Genomic DNA, 14,025 nt, shown 5'->3' with positions numbered 1-14,025 from the left:
AATAGATTGGACAATCTTTATTATTTTAACATGAATGGTTATTTATTTTATAAAGCTAATCCCTTGCACATTCTGACCGAAATCGCGTCGTAATCCAGCCCTCGTAAACCTTAATTTTGAATGGCTCGCTAGAGGACTTCGGTCGGTATTTCGTGAATAACTTTAGTAAAGTTGGCTTCCAATGCCTCAATCGAAGCTGGTTTATCCGCAAAGGACTTAGACTTCCCATACCTACACAAATAAAAGTCCAAAGATGTGATATCACTCGATCTTGGTGGCCAATCCACTGGTTCGAGACGGGAGTTTAATTGCTCACAGAAAGGACGATGCAGTAAACCCATTGTTTCATGAGCTGTGTATAACATGTAGCGCCGTCTTGTTTGAACCAAATGTTGTGAACATCACGGTCTTCAATTTCCAGCATCAAAAAGTCGTTTATCATGGCGCGATAGTGTTAGCCATTTACTGTTACATTAGTGCCAGCTTGAAGAAATATGGTCCGATGATTTCTCCAGCCCATAGGCCGCGCTAAACTGTTGTTTTCAGTGGATGTAAGGACTGTTCTTGAATGGCTTCGTGTTGCTCTTCAGCCCAAACACGGCAATTGTGCTTATTGACGTAGCCAAAAATGTTCCTCATTTCTCGCGCGATGAACTTTTTTCACAGAGCGTTAATTTTTGTAATACAGTGCAACGGTGTTGAGACGTAAGTCTTTTCATGATGAAATCTCAATGAATAATGAAAAAAAAGAGGTTGTCTGTAAAGTCGGTTTACTGACGATAGTTTAACGTGATAACGTCATAAGAAAATACTAATTGAATGGTTGCATTTTTGAAAAGAAAATTTTAATTTTATTTGTTTGATAGATATTTTGTATGGATATAGAGAATGAGTTAACATTAACATAACATAATATACTTTAATATAACATAACATAACATAACATAACATAACATAACATAACATAACATAACATAACATAACATAACATAACATAACATAACATAACATAACATAACATAACATAACATAACATAACATAACATAACATAACATAACATAACATAACATAACATAACATAACATAACATAACATAACATAACATAACATAACATAACATAACATAACATAACATAACATAACATAACATAACATAACATAACATAACATAACATAACATAACATAACATAACATAACATAACATAACATAACATAACATAACATAACATAACATAACATAACATAACATAACATAACATAACATAACATAACATGCTGTTCAAGCAAGGTAACGACGAATGAGCAAGATAACGACGCATTTTTTGGTGCGTGCAGCTGGCTACATAGAATTATAAGACGTTATCACGTCAAAAAATAATAATAACATTAAAACAACAGGTATTATTAACAAACTTGGTTTTATTTTAAATTCTTCATGTAAATCAAATTAATAATAATCAATAAGAAGGCATATGCAAATACAAATAAGTGAATTTATATATGTACATATGCGCATTTACATACACATATACGCTCACTTAAGTAGGAGAGAGCAAGATGTCGAACGTTGCCGTTCGTTTGCTTTGTTTGCTTTGTCGTTCGTTCCGCGCGTTCGCTTGCAGTTCATTCAAGGTAACGGCAATGAGCAAGGTAACTACATATGAGCAAGGTAACACTAATGAGCAAGGTAACACTAATGAGCAAGGTAACGGCAATGAGCAAGGTAACACTAATGAGCAAGGTAACGACACATTTTTTCGTGCGTGCAGCCTGTTAAATCGAATTATAAGACGTTATCACGTCAAAAAATTATGTATTTAGTTTAACAATAGTCACGCGTGATCTGTCAAAAAACCCCTATTGCAAAAAGTACCTCCGATCTGATCACCCGTTTAATCAATGTGTCTCTGATTGTGGCGGTTACCGCCGAAGCGATTTTTGGCCAAGTTCAACAAAGTGCGGCAATAATTTCTTTCTCATGCTAACTGGCAGCAATTTAAATATACTCGTACACTCACAAATATACATACATCCTTTGACAGGTGTGCAACCGAAGTTCTCTTCTAATTTGTGGTGCGCGTCATTATTTTATTTTATAAATGGGGGATCTCAGCTATTTCATGGGGGAAAAGCACTCGAATGTTTGCCTTTGCAGTTGTTATTGGAAACACTGATTTTCTTGCTTTATGTTTTATGACCACAGCCGGCATTGACCACAGAGCCAACTAATTGGAAGAAACGCATAAATCCACTCGGCTACGGTGACCGCCTGGTGGTTTTCAAATGGGAGGGTTGAAAATTCCGGCATCACTCAGATACATTTTGGAAATACGCAAGGAATTAAAGTACTTTTCTATTTTAAAAAGTTTATGGCGATCTAAGCCGTAGTCAAGTAGTGGCACAAAGGAAGCACAACAAACGAAGCGTTTAAAAAGTTCAAGCAACACTTCTCGATGGCCAAAGCACTTCCAAAGCATCTGATAGGGCGAGTGTGTGGTGCCAAGCATGAAAGTAAGTTCGCATGCATATTTATGTATGTCTACACCTATGTGTGTAGGTATGTTCTCTGTGTGTATTTCAGGTGAATTATTTCCCTACAGTGAATTGAGTAGCACCGGTCGCTGTTATTGGTTTTCTGTGAGCCACTAAAGTACGAGCTACAATTGACAGTTGGATGTGGAAGAAATAATCAGGTAGAGCAAAACATTTTTGTGGTATTTGTTAAAAATGTGTATGGTACCACACTATGGTATGCCATACATGATTTTTGATTATATGTAGGTAGACAAAATGCATGCATCCATATTTTTAGGTGTACTTGTTTTTTGTTTTTTTGACCATTTAAACAAAGTGCATCCTGGGAACAATAAAATAATTCTCAATTGTCACGGAACCCGTACTCAATTTTATAAAGACATACAAGGTTATTTTCCCGTCTAGGGAAGCGTGGAACACTAATCCAACATGGCTAAAAAATGGTACACAGTTGGTTCCAAAACGTTCAAAGGAGTAGGAGCAGGAATAGTGGGGCCTAGAGCACACAAATCTCTAACACTGAGTACAGATACCACGATTCGCCATACGGAGCTCTTCGCCATAATGGAAACCGTGGAAATCATATCCAAAAGAGGGTTCGAGAAAGTAAAAATTAAAATACTTTCGGACAGCCAATTACTTTTCAAAGCCTTGAAAAGCTTCACATTCCAGTCAAAAGTCCTAATAGAGTGTAACAATGCACTCAACAAGCTGGTCACTCATAATCAGGTCTCATTGATTCGGGTACCAGGACATGAGGGACACGAAGGAAACGAGAAGGCAGAAGGGCTCTTTATGGGACCAACCCCATTTTTCGGCCTTAACGAAAATTATATAAAACAGGAAACCAAAAAATGGATCCAAACTAAAATCAGTGAACACTGAAACGGCACAAGCGGCTTTAATCACTACAAAAAGTGTTTGAACTTCAATGCCAACAGAGCAAAATCTGATCTAATCCTAGATAAAAAGGGCCTCAGATTACTCTGTGAAGCACTTACAGGTCACTTTGTCTGTAATAAACCTTTTAACACAATAGATTATGCAGGTTCTGTTGTGATGAAGAGGAGTCCATGGAACACTTAATCACCAACTGTGAGACATTAGGCCACAGGAGATACAGAATCCTGGGCTCGTACCTATTAGAGGAGGAAGACTTACAATTACTCGCTCCTAAGGAGCTGGTTCGATTCCTCGGTATACTACATAAATACTTATAATTAAGTAATTAGGGGCGCACAATAGATCAAGCTGATCGCAGTGCTTAAAGGCCTTACCTTAACCCGTACAACCATTACCATTACCATATCCCTTGTAGGGAGAACCTGAATTAGTGACAAAAATTCTGGTTTAAGTAGTATAAATACGATTTTGTTAATGAACGATTCCATGTGAAGTGATGCAAGTATTTTAGACGTTTCATTCAGTTTTCCAGAAAATTGGTTTATTTGTGGGATTGAGCGCAATAAAAAGTAAACTGAAAAAAATATTAATGTAGAGTTTTTCAGTCAAATATCTCCGGTTCTTTGCAACGTTTTAAAATATTATTTGTTATGATAAAAAAAAAGTGTGGTCATGCCAGTCTATTATTGCGAGAAACTCTGTTCATCTCGGGGAGGACTGGTTACTTTATCCCAATGGTGCCATTCAATAGGAATTTTGCCACTTTCTTTCCAACTCGGGAGGAGTTTCGACATGCAGTGTACAGAGTTGGTTCAAAATTGATTGTAGTGTTGCAACTGGTACACAGTTTCGTAGATTTAGGATTGATGCCTGCAGTGACTTTTAGGTGGAAGTTGGTAGGCTACTAATTGCAGATATCTCTTTTAACTGCAATATCGCTATTATTTCGGTTAGCGAAGCTACAATCCAAGCACTGCACTCAGTTACAATAACCTCTAAACCGGTGGCACAAAGCAGAAATAGCCTTACCACCTGGAGTGTAAACCATAAAGTTACCTTAATCTGGGTCGCGAGATATCGAAACATTGAAGGAAAGGAAAAAGCGGACGAACTGGCAAAAGGGGGGGATCAGCCAGGAATAACATTCATTCAGAATCGATTTTAACACCATTGGGTGCAATCAAGATTACCAATCGCGAGGAACAAGCAGCGAAAATGGGCATCCCTCAGAGCATACACTGCCAGAGTTGTAAATAACCGGAGAAAAAGGAAACGTTTTTCCATTTACTCCGTGAATGCACTGCCCTATAGAAGGAGAGAATGTCAACCCTGGACAAATCAATATTCGAGATAAGGTTCTTTAGCCACAGACTGGATATACTCTTGCTTTAAATAACCATTCGACAAGTTGGTAAGAAGGATGTGGCAACAGAATGGTGTGGAAGCGCTAGTTGGATTCTGGACGAATCACCACTCTAACCAACCAACCAACTCCATATTTCGACTTGACTTAGGCAAAATTAAAAAAAAAAAAAACAATAATTATAAAAGTTATCGCTACTTGTGTGGAGCCCTCCAGAAGTCCCTTGCGGTAATCAACACAAATCCTTAGAGATTCATCTAAAGTCAACCGGACAAGCGAAATTAGTTCTATTAATAGATAATCTTGTGCCTGATCGAAGTTTTTTTTCAAAATTACCAATTCGCGGCCTAAGGAAATATTTTTCAGATTTTCGAGAAAAAAAACCGACAGTTAATTGTTTAAAAAATCGAAATTTTTAAAAACAACAAAAATTTTTCGGCCGAGTTTTTCATGTTTTTCAAAAGCTGTATACATTTTATTGAACTCTAGCAAGCGGTTTTTAAGATACAGTGATCACCAGTTCAAAAAACATAGTTTTGAGAAAAACGCATTTAAAGTTTTGCTATAGATTTATGTAGAGTTATACGAATTATTGAATTACTTACACTGTATCATCTATTCCTGGGCCATATAATAGTTCTTCAGACGTCAAAGCATCTTCCCAAATATCGATTAGCTGTTGCCTACGGGGCATTCTACTCCACTTTCATACGTTTGTGCTGCTTGCTACTTGCTCTTGAAGTTCCGGAGCGCCCGAGCGCCCTTTGTTAATTGTTGAATAACTCAAAAAGTATTTGTCAGATTCACTTCAAATTTTCACACAATATTTTTAAGATATTATACTTTAAGAAAATGCAAACAGAGGCTCATCATGGCCACACCTTTGAAAATCTTTTCACCATGCAACATGAGCGCTGACGGCGCTGATGTTTTTCGTATATCTTTAATACAGTCGCAGCTTTTGCCGACATCTTTCGTAAGCAAACCGTCATCACATCCCAAGTGACGTCAGAAAATCAGCTGATTTCTTCAAAACCTCTGAGAGCTGGTTAGCTGTCTGATTTTGGTCGCACTTTTGCATTCTGCACATCGTGAATTCTTCTATGTTTAAATACTCATCTCCGAATTTTTTGACTGTAATGCGCTTTTGGAAACTCTTATGAGCAACGTACATTTTGATGGCACTCTCTCGAAGCTCCGAGCTGTTGAGTCCTCTTGTTGAATATTGCGACAACGACAGCTTTGCGAGCTGGGTCGCAGTTTTGCCCCTCTGAGATATAATTTGTTAAATTCAATACTGAGTGGGACATCTTCTATCGAATTTAGTACTAGTTCCGAAGCATCGAAGAGGAATCTACTTGCCAAATGCAGGAGTCTACTCCATACTAAACAAAAGCGTGAAAATACGTTACTAGTGAATTTCCTTCAGGGTTTTGTACATGTCTGTGTTGGTGTGCGATGTCTCCTTGAGATCAGCAAAACTGCTCTCTGTTCCTATAATTGTAACAACATGTCTCGAGTAGCAAAATAACGCTGAAGGGCAGAGAAATACTCTTTGCAACTATAAAATGGTGTAAGTGTGGAACATAATATCCACTTTACGGAGGCAGGGGCATGCGAATCAAGTTGTTGCAATCTGCATTTGAATTGCAAAAAGAAGAATCAAGAAAAAAGGCAAGTGGGTGCAACGAAGCGAACTTGTTGATATGTTAATAGCAGCTATTCTGTGCAGAAATGGATGTTTTTTGCTGGTTGTTCCAACGGACTCGGTCTACTCACAAGCGTAAATTTTCATACAATACACACATAAATACCTACATATATGCGGAATTGCTGTTTTTGCGCATGCTACACGCGTAATTTCCCAAGAACTCGTATGTGTTATTAGAAATACCTCGAATAAATTGCAGTTGCCGCCTTGCCTCTCATTCCATTTGCCGTTACAAATTGCAACACCCACGAATGAAGGGAATGAAAAAATGGAAAACCAGCCACGACCATATTCTTTTCAATGGGGTGTTTCGTTTCAACAGAACAAAATTTAGTTAGTTTTTATGGGCGATAGTGTACTACGACCTCCGATGTGGTCTATTGTGCTTGGCCGCGTGCATATAACTGAGGATTTCTAAAGAACTGGAGCATTTTCTCGGGCTTTCTGTACCATATCAACAATGAATTCAGAGTCAATCAATCTAGGTAAGTGGATCTTCGCAGAGGACGTGATCTGGTGCATCATCGCCAAGCTCGCAAAACAGACAGACGCCTGATTCTACTAGTCCTAGTTTCCTGAAATAATAATAAAGACTACAGGGACCTGTATACATAGTATCCAGTGAGAATTCCTATCCAGAATTGCATCAACCCGGAGGGGCGCCAACCAATAGAAGAAAGGATCAATTATTTACCCTACCTTTGTCCTAGGTCAAATGTCACACGAATTCCGGTCGAATGTCGCAATAATTTCGTTTTCTCCCATTCGTTGACATTTATTTCTTTAATGTGAGCTTTAACAAGCCGGCAAAAGGGATCAGATCCATGGAATTTCAATAAAGTACCTAATTTCACTAGGCAGTTCATCTGTTCCTTACCATCATGACCCCCATTTGCTGGAACCCAGCCAAGCAAGATGATGTTCTTTGCTCCGAAGATATTGAGGGCAGTGAAAGATTGAGGATAGGATAACTATAAATCTAGTTGTAAACTTACATTTGAGTATACCCTATGATCTAAAAGTACCAGGAATGTTTTAATAAAATAAACAGAGTTAAATGTCAGGCAAATTTATTTTATCTCCTTTAAAATATGATCCGTGTGAGGCAACACACATGTGCCAACGTTTAGCCCAGTCCGCCATGCAGTCCTGGTAGGCCGACGAAGGCATGGCCCTCAGCTCCTTCGTCGCATTCTCTTTGATCTCCTCTATCGACTGAAGTCTCCTTCCGCGAAGTGGTAACTTCAACTTGGGGAACAAAAAGCAGTCGCACGGGGCCATATCAGGTGAATACGGTGCTGGCACAGTGGTCTTTACGTTATTTGGTGTTTGATCAAATAATCCAGCACAATTTGGGCTCGGTGCGTTGGCGCCGCGTCATTATCATGCAAAATCCAAGAATTGTTTGCCACATTTCTGGCCGTTTGCGACGTACAGGCAGACACTAATGATCTGATGGCGCTAAAAAGTGACAGATGTGTGTCTTACAGTCCTACCAACATAAGAGAAAATATGGACCGGTTCCCACGTGCGCGGTTCGTTAAAATTAAACATTCTCGTTACTTTCTGATCATATGGTAAGTTACTTAGTAAACAAAAATTCCTAAAGCCCTACGCACATTACTCGTTGTGTCATTTTTGGCTCAGTTCCAATAGTTATGCTCACCAAAAAAGCTGCAAAGGGAACTGGAACTTTGGAAAGGCGGGTATCCAGCTTTACTTCACAGATGGTTCCAAAATAAACTGAGTATCTTATCACCAGCGTCATGCGATCAATGGACTTAGAAAGCATCTTCCAGCAGTTTCTGAGATTTTTGCCTTGTCAGAGCAAAATACTGGCAAGACTGTAAAAGTAGCTCCAGTATCACTTGGTATTGATATCTTTTAGGACAGTCAAATATAGAGCCTCTTTGGTCCATAATATTGAAATTTAGTCTCTTAAATCAGCGCTGGCAGTACTTAGCTGCTCGATAGGGGGTAACATCCATTGTAACATGCATAACAACGAACTAACTCATGAGCTGGCTGAAATGGCTCGAGTCTCGACACAGAAGAGGTTGCTGTACGTCCTAGTTGCGTTAGACGTAAGATTACTCGAGATTGGCTTAATTTTTATAGTTGCAGATGGCGGGATATGTCGTCTTACAGGAGTCTTAGAACTTTTTGTCTTTCGTATCGAACAAGACTTGCCTGGATACTTGCCAAGAGGAGGACTGAATTGGACTCAAATACCTCCTACCCGGTCTTCGGCACCCCCCTCACAGGGGAACTGCACAAATTATTTCTCAGGAAAGCGCAGAAAAGATGGAGCCCCATTTCTTGATAATCCATTTCGAAAACCCTGTGTTCCCAGTACAGTAGATGCAGGATGCAGAAAGTTCATAGGACTCTTCATCATTCCAGTACCAAACTCGTAGCTGTGTTTACCGTTCATTGGACGATCGGATCATACGCGGAGAAGCTAGGCTTCCATTTGCCCCTATTGCAGAAGCCGTGATGACCTTTCAGAGAAGGCGACTGATGAGCACTTCCTCTGCAAATATCCGGGTTTGGCAGCCAGACGGTAATGGCAACTAGGTGCTCCTTTTTTCGACAACCTAGAGCAGTGTGCCAACCTAAATCCCATTATTCTTCTCCGTTACATCAACAGCTCTGGCTGGCTGAAGCTTGCACACTACAGTTGCTCGGTATTAGGCATTAATAAAATGAGCTGTGCGGGAAAATCTAATTTGTTTAGTTAACAGAACTTTTCGAAACTCTTAATTCTAAACAGAGAGGTTTCTAAACTCAGCAAGTTTCCATACAACTTGCATTATTGATTTTGCTTTTAAGTTAAATTTTCGAGCGGTGGTTTTGGAATGCCACATTTTTAACACTAAATGGAGTTGTAACAGTTGTCCACACAAACCAGCCAAATGCCATAAAAGTTGCGATCCAATAAGGACGATTGGTTTTCGCAGTGAGTTTTGTTTTTGTTCTACTCATATTTGGAAAAAAGTTCTAAACATCTCTAAACAACACCCGTTATTTATAAAAGGACAGCAATGGCCATGCATTCACCCGTAAATGAAACAGCTTCTAATTATCCGTCCTTCGGTACAAAAGTAAGAGTCCAATTGCGTTAGGCTGCAAGTGTGTTGGTGGCTTTGTATGTTGCGTTGTTGAGATTATGTTGCGGCCGGAAGAGTTGCCTCACAAGTGAATTCGTGAGTTGATAGCCGCAACTTAGCAATTACAGTTGGCTGGAGCGGTACGGGCGGTGGAGTGGCACGAGTTATGAAACGTTATAAATTGCATGGATTAACGAGTTTCTAATAGGATTAGATTTTTACCCATTTTTTTCCAACACTCAAGAGATTTACTCATTTTAATTGCGTAAAAGCAGCTGCAAACGACTCACCAACTACTCTGCGCTTGCATTTAGTTGAGATACTCAATGAGCTTTAAGGACACTCAGACGCAGCTGCAAAGTCTTTGACGTATCAGTCTCCGTCATTCGCGCTTTCTTCTCTTTCGCCAATTTTGTTCGTAGTTGCAATAAATGCGAATTTTCAATCATTTGGCGGATTTCCATCGTTAATGAAAGCCTTTGAGATTTCTGATTGCACTTAATAGCAATTAAATTTTAGTTGGCATCTATGAAAAGTAAGCAATTCATTTCTTTTTATGCTTTGCATGATTTATTTAAAAATAGTCTTCTGGGATATAGCAAATGCGAGTATTGTCATCACTTGAATGGCTCGAAAATTTTATGGAAATTTCACTAAGGCTATAAAATGTATGAAATAGAAATAATTCGAATCGATTTTTGTTCTTTTCGAGTGCGAGAATTTTTTTCTGGTCGCTACACAAATTTGGTCAATTGTCGCCACATCGACTTGGGGGTTATTGAGTCTGTTGGTTGAGGGTTGGCGGTAACCAGGCAGTTGATATATACCCAAGACTGCTCTTCAACACCGCTAAAAGGATGAAAAGTTAGCACGTCTCTTTAAAAAAATTCCTTCCAAAACATTTTCGCGCAAAAATATTTTTTCTATGTGAATAAGAAGTGCGTGATTAGTCCCCCCTTCATAGATGCATACACACAAACATACTGACGAGGTATGCGAATGTGTAGTTAATGCCGTGCGGGATACCTTCATATTCCAGACTTATGTTAGCTATGTCGGGGTTGATTCTGGATAGCTAGGAGCTTAACCTACTGCAATATCCTGGATGCAATTTTCCCAATATAAGGAGGGTCTTACAAGGCTGCTGAAGCTCTTTAGTGGTTGGACTTCGATTACGGCATTCAGAGGCAGTGATGGTAAATGTAGGGAAAATTTCCTACATATAGGGATTTTTGTCGAAGAATGTGGTTGTTGGGAAAAGAAGGACAGTTTTTTACAAATTCTGTAAATGTAGGGAATTTTCAAGAAGGACAGAAAAAATTTTAAAATAGCGGGAAAAACTAAAAAAATTCATTTAAAATAAAAATCCGCAGTAAGATTTCATGCCAGTATTTTTTTCCTTATGGCAACATACTTTTAAAGCGTTATACGGCAACATTGCCATTTTTTTCTTCGCGCAAAAATTGTTGGTTGTCCCGCATTTTCTGGTGCTTTTCACTTTTGAAGTAAGTTTGCAATTTTTTTAGTTTTAGCTTTTTTTATATTTAAAATGCATATATTTTACAGAAATGAGCTCTTCTTCTTCGACTGACTATTCGGAGGGATACCAGCAAAAAATTCACGTATCGGAAACAAAAATTCAATAACAATTGGCTTGAGGACAATTTTAGTGGCTGAATGAAAGCTGCGGCTAACGATCCATTCAAATGCAAATGCGCTGCGTGCGACAAAGTTTTGAACTGCGGCAAGTCTGATTTGCAGAAGCACGGCGAAACAAAAATGCACCAAAAAATATGAAGGCAATAAAAAAGACACATAAAATAAACAGTTTTTTTAAGAAAAAGCCGAGTAAACCAAATGATTCCAGAAATTTCGAAATAAGACTTAGCATGTTCTTCGCTGAGCATAATGTCGCGGTGCAAGTGGTGAACCATTTAATCCCACTCTTAAAAGAAACCGTGCCGGATTCTGAAAAAATAAAAATTCTGCCTTGCTTTAAACAGAACTGAATGTAATGAAAAAGTCTAATTTTTAGTCTTTTTGCTGAATTTTTCTATATACCTATGTGTGCTGATAATATAATAAATATGTGGACTTATATATATTTGGAATAACATTTGTTTATAATTATTATAAAGTGTCAAAACTGCACCAAAACTTAAGCAAATAGTTCAATTTTGACGTTGCAAGTGCCTCATTATAGTGTAAACACCGGAGAAAAAAATGTAGGGAACATTTCTTTAAGCGTAGGGAAAAGTAGGGCATTTTTTTGGGCTGTGTAGGGATTTTTCAAAAAATCATTTACCATCACTGTTCGGAGGTTGAGAGTTTAGGAAAGGGGTATGAGACTCCCGATAAATGCCGTTTAATGCCTCTCTATATATTGTGTAGCTGTGTTTATTCCTGTCTAGTGCGCTGAACCTTACCCCTCGTCTTGGTGTTTAATTGTGACTAATAGTGACTGGCTGATTGATTTCATTAAAATCAAAATGGAAGCTGTTCCAAGCGGTATGTAGAGCGATACAAACCTACGCAGCGCAAGTTTGGGGGTATGCCTTATTCGATAAAGTAAATAAACTTCAAAGTCACTTTATTAAAAGACTCCTCAAACTACCCGAGTTCACTCCGAATTATGCAATAACACTAGAAACTAATTTAGAAGATAGTCACATTTATTATTTAGAGCTGCACATGAAGTATATCTGGAAAACCATTCATAAATAAATACAATTGCCACAGACTCCCACACTAACTAACACAAGGCATCTTAAGTAAAAATGTGTTTTGGCTTTAGTATCTGAACGACAGGTTAATGGAATTCGGTTTGAAGTTTGAAGAAAACATCACCGCTATGGACTGCCAAGATCGCTGTGGGCAACTTCTTACTAAAATTAAAGCAAAAGAACTCAACATGGCAAGGCAAAAAGCACAGTCCAGAGCAACGCGAATTTATAAACATTTAGACTACTCAAAAGAATGGAATCATACATTAAAGACGACATGCGGCTAGCTGATATTACAACAATTTTCAGAGCAAGATGTGCTTTACTGAAGCTAAATGCAACTACGTATGGAAATGCTCAGAAAATATGCCCCCTCTGCAATTTAAACGAGGAAGAAGATATGCAGCACTTCTTGGGAAGATGTCCGGTACCGAAGGAGATCAGAACAAGATACCTAAACGCAACGAAGCTAAATGAAGTAGAAGTAATATCATAGATATACTTAATGGCCACAATTGGAAAAGACTAACTTGCTTTATATACTCAGCCTTAAGCTACAGAGATTTTCTTATTGCAGAGTTTAATTTTTGAGCTGAGACAGACAACATTGTTATTGCCACAAATTTATTATTTCTTTCTTTGTGTATTTATATATTTAAATAAATTGTTGTATAAATTATTGAAGTGTAAGATGCAATATTTATAAGTCAATAAAGAATTCCTACTACTTACTACTCCTACTAGTGACTGTCTGAATATCAGCATAAAAGTATGTTAAATATTTGAGTACCATTATGTATAAAAGTTCAGGAGGAGGATTTGCTGGTGTCGTCCGGGGTTAGTAGATGCTGCTCCCAAGGTGGTGTGCTGTCTCCATTGCTCAGGTGCATGATGATCGATCCTCTACTCACCACCTTAAATGGTGCTGGAGTCTACACAAAAGCATATGCGGACGACGTTGCCTGTTTGATAACGCGCCCTTCGCTTATGAACATCTGTAGAAAAGTACAGAAAACATTGGATATGATTTGCACTTGGTGCTGTGCGAGTGGGCTATCGGCAAACCCCACCAAAACAGCTATTGTCCTCTTTACCAAAAGCAGGAAACTTGATGGACTCGTTCTGCCTAAGCTAAAAGGAGTCACAATCCAGCTATCCAAAGAAATCAAATATCTTGGAGTAGTCCTCGATAGTAAACTTCTTTGGAAGTAACACGTCGAAACAAAAATATCCACAGCACTGACAGCCGTCTGGCAGTACAAAGGCGTCTTTGGGAAAACGTTGGGTCTTTCTCCTAGCAAGGTCCTATGGATCTATACGGCTATGATAATACCTATTATCACCTATACATCAGTGGTCTGGATGAGTAGACTCTCTGTCGTGGGAGTCAGGAGGACTTTGTCGAGACTATAACGTACTGTGGCCATCTGTTGCACCGGTGCTTTACCGACTACTTCAGACCCGGCATTAGATGTTCTGATTGGTTTGCCACCACTTGATGCTTTCATCTTTCATCCAAGGAGAGGCCTTAAGGCCATCTGCAGGCTGAAACACAATGGGGACTGGTACGGCCACTGTCTGGCATTGGAAAACAGAGAAGGCATGGACTTCGATCCAACGATTCTCTTCATGTCCCTTGACTCCATGCTATCAAGAGTCGTACTTGAAAAGAGATACA

This window comes from Anastrepha obliqua, chromosome 1 (genome assembly GCF_027943255.1).
Source record: "Anastrepha obliqua isolate idAnaObli1 chromosome 1, idAnaObli1_1.0, whole genome shotgun sequence".
NCBI classification, from domain to species: Eukaryota; Metazoa; Arthropoda; class Insecta; order Diptera; family Tephritidae; genus Anastrepha; species Anastrepha obliqua.
This window is presented reverse-complemented; position numbering follows the sequence as displayed.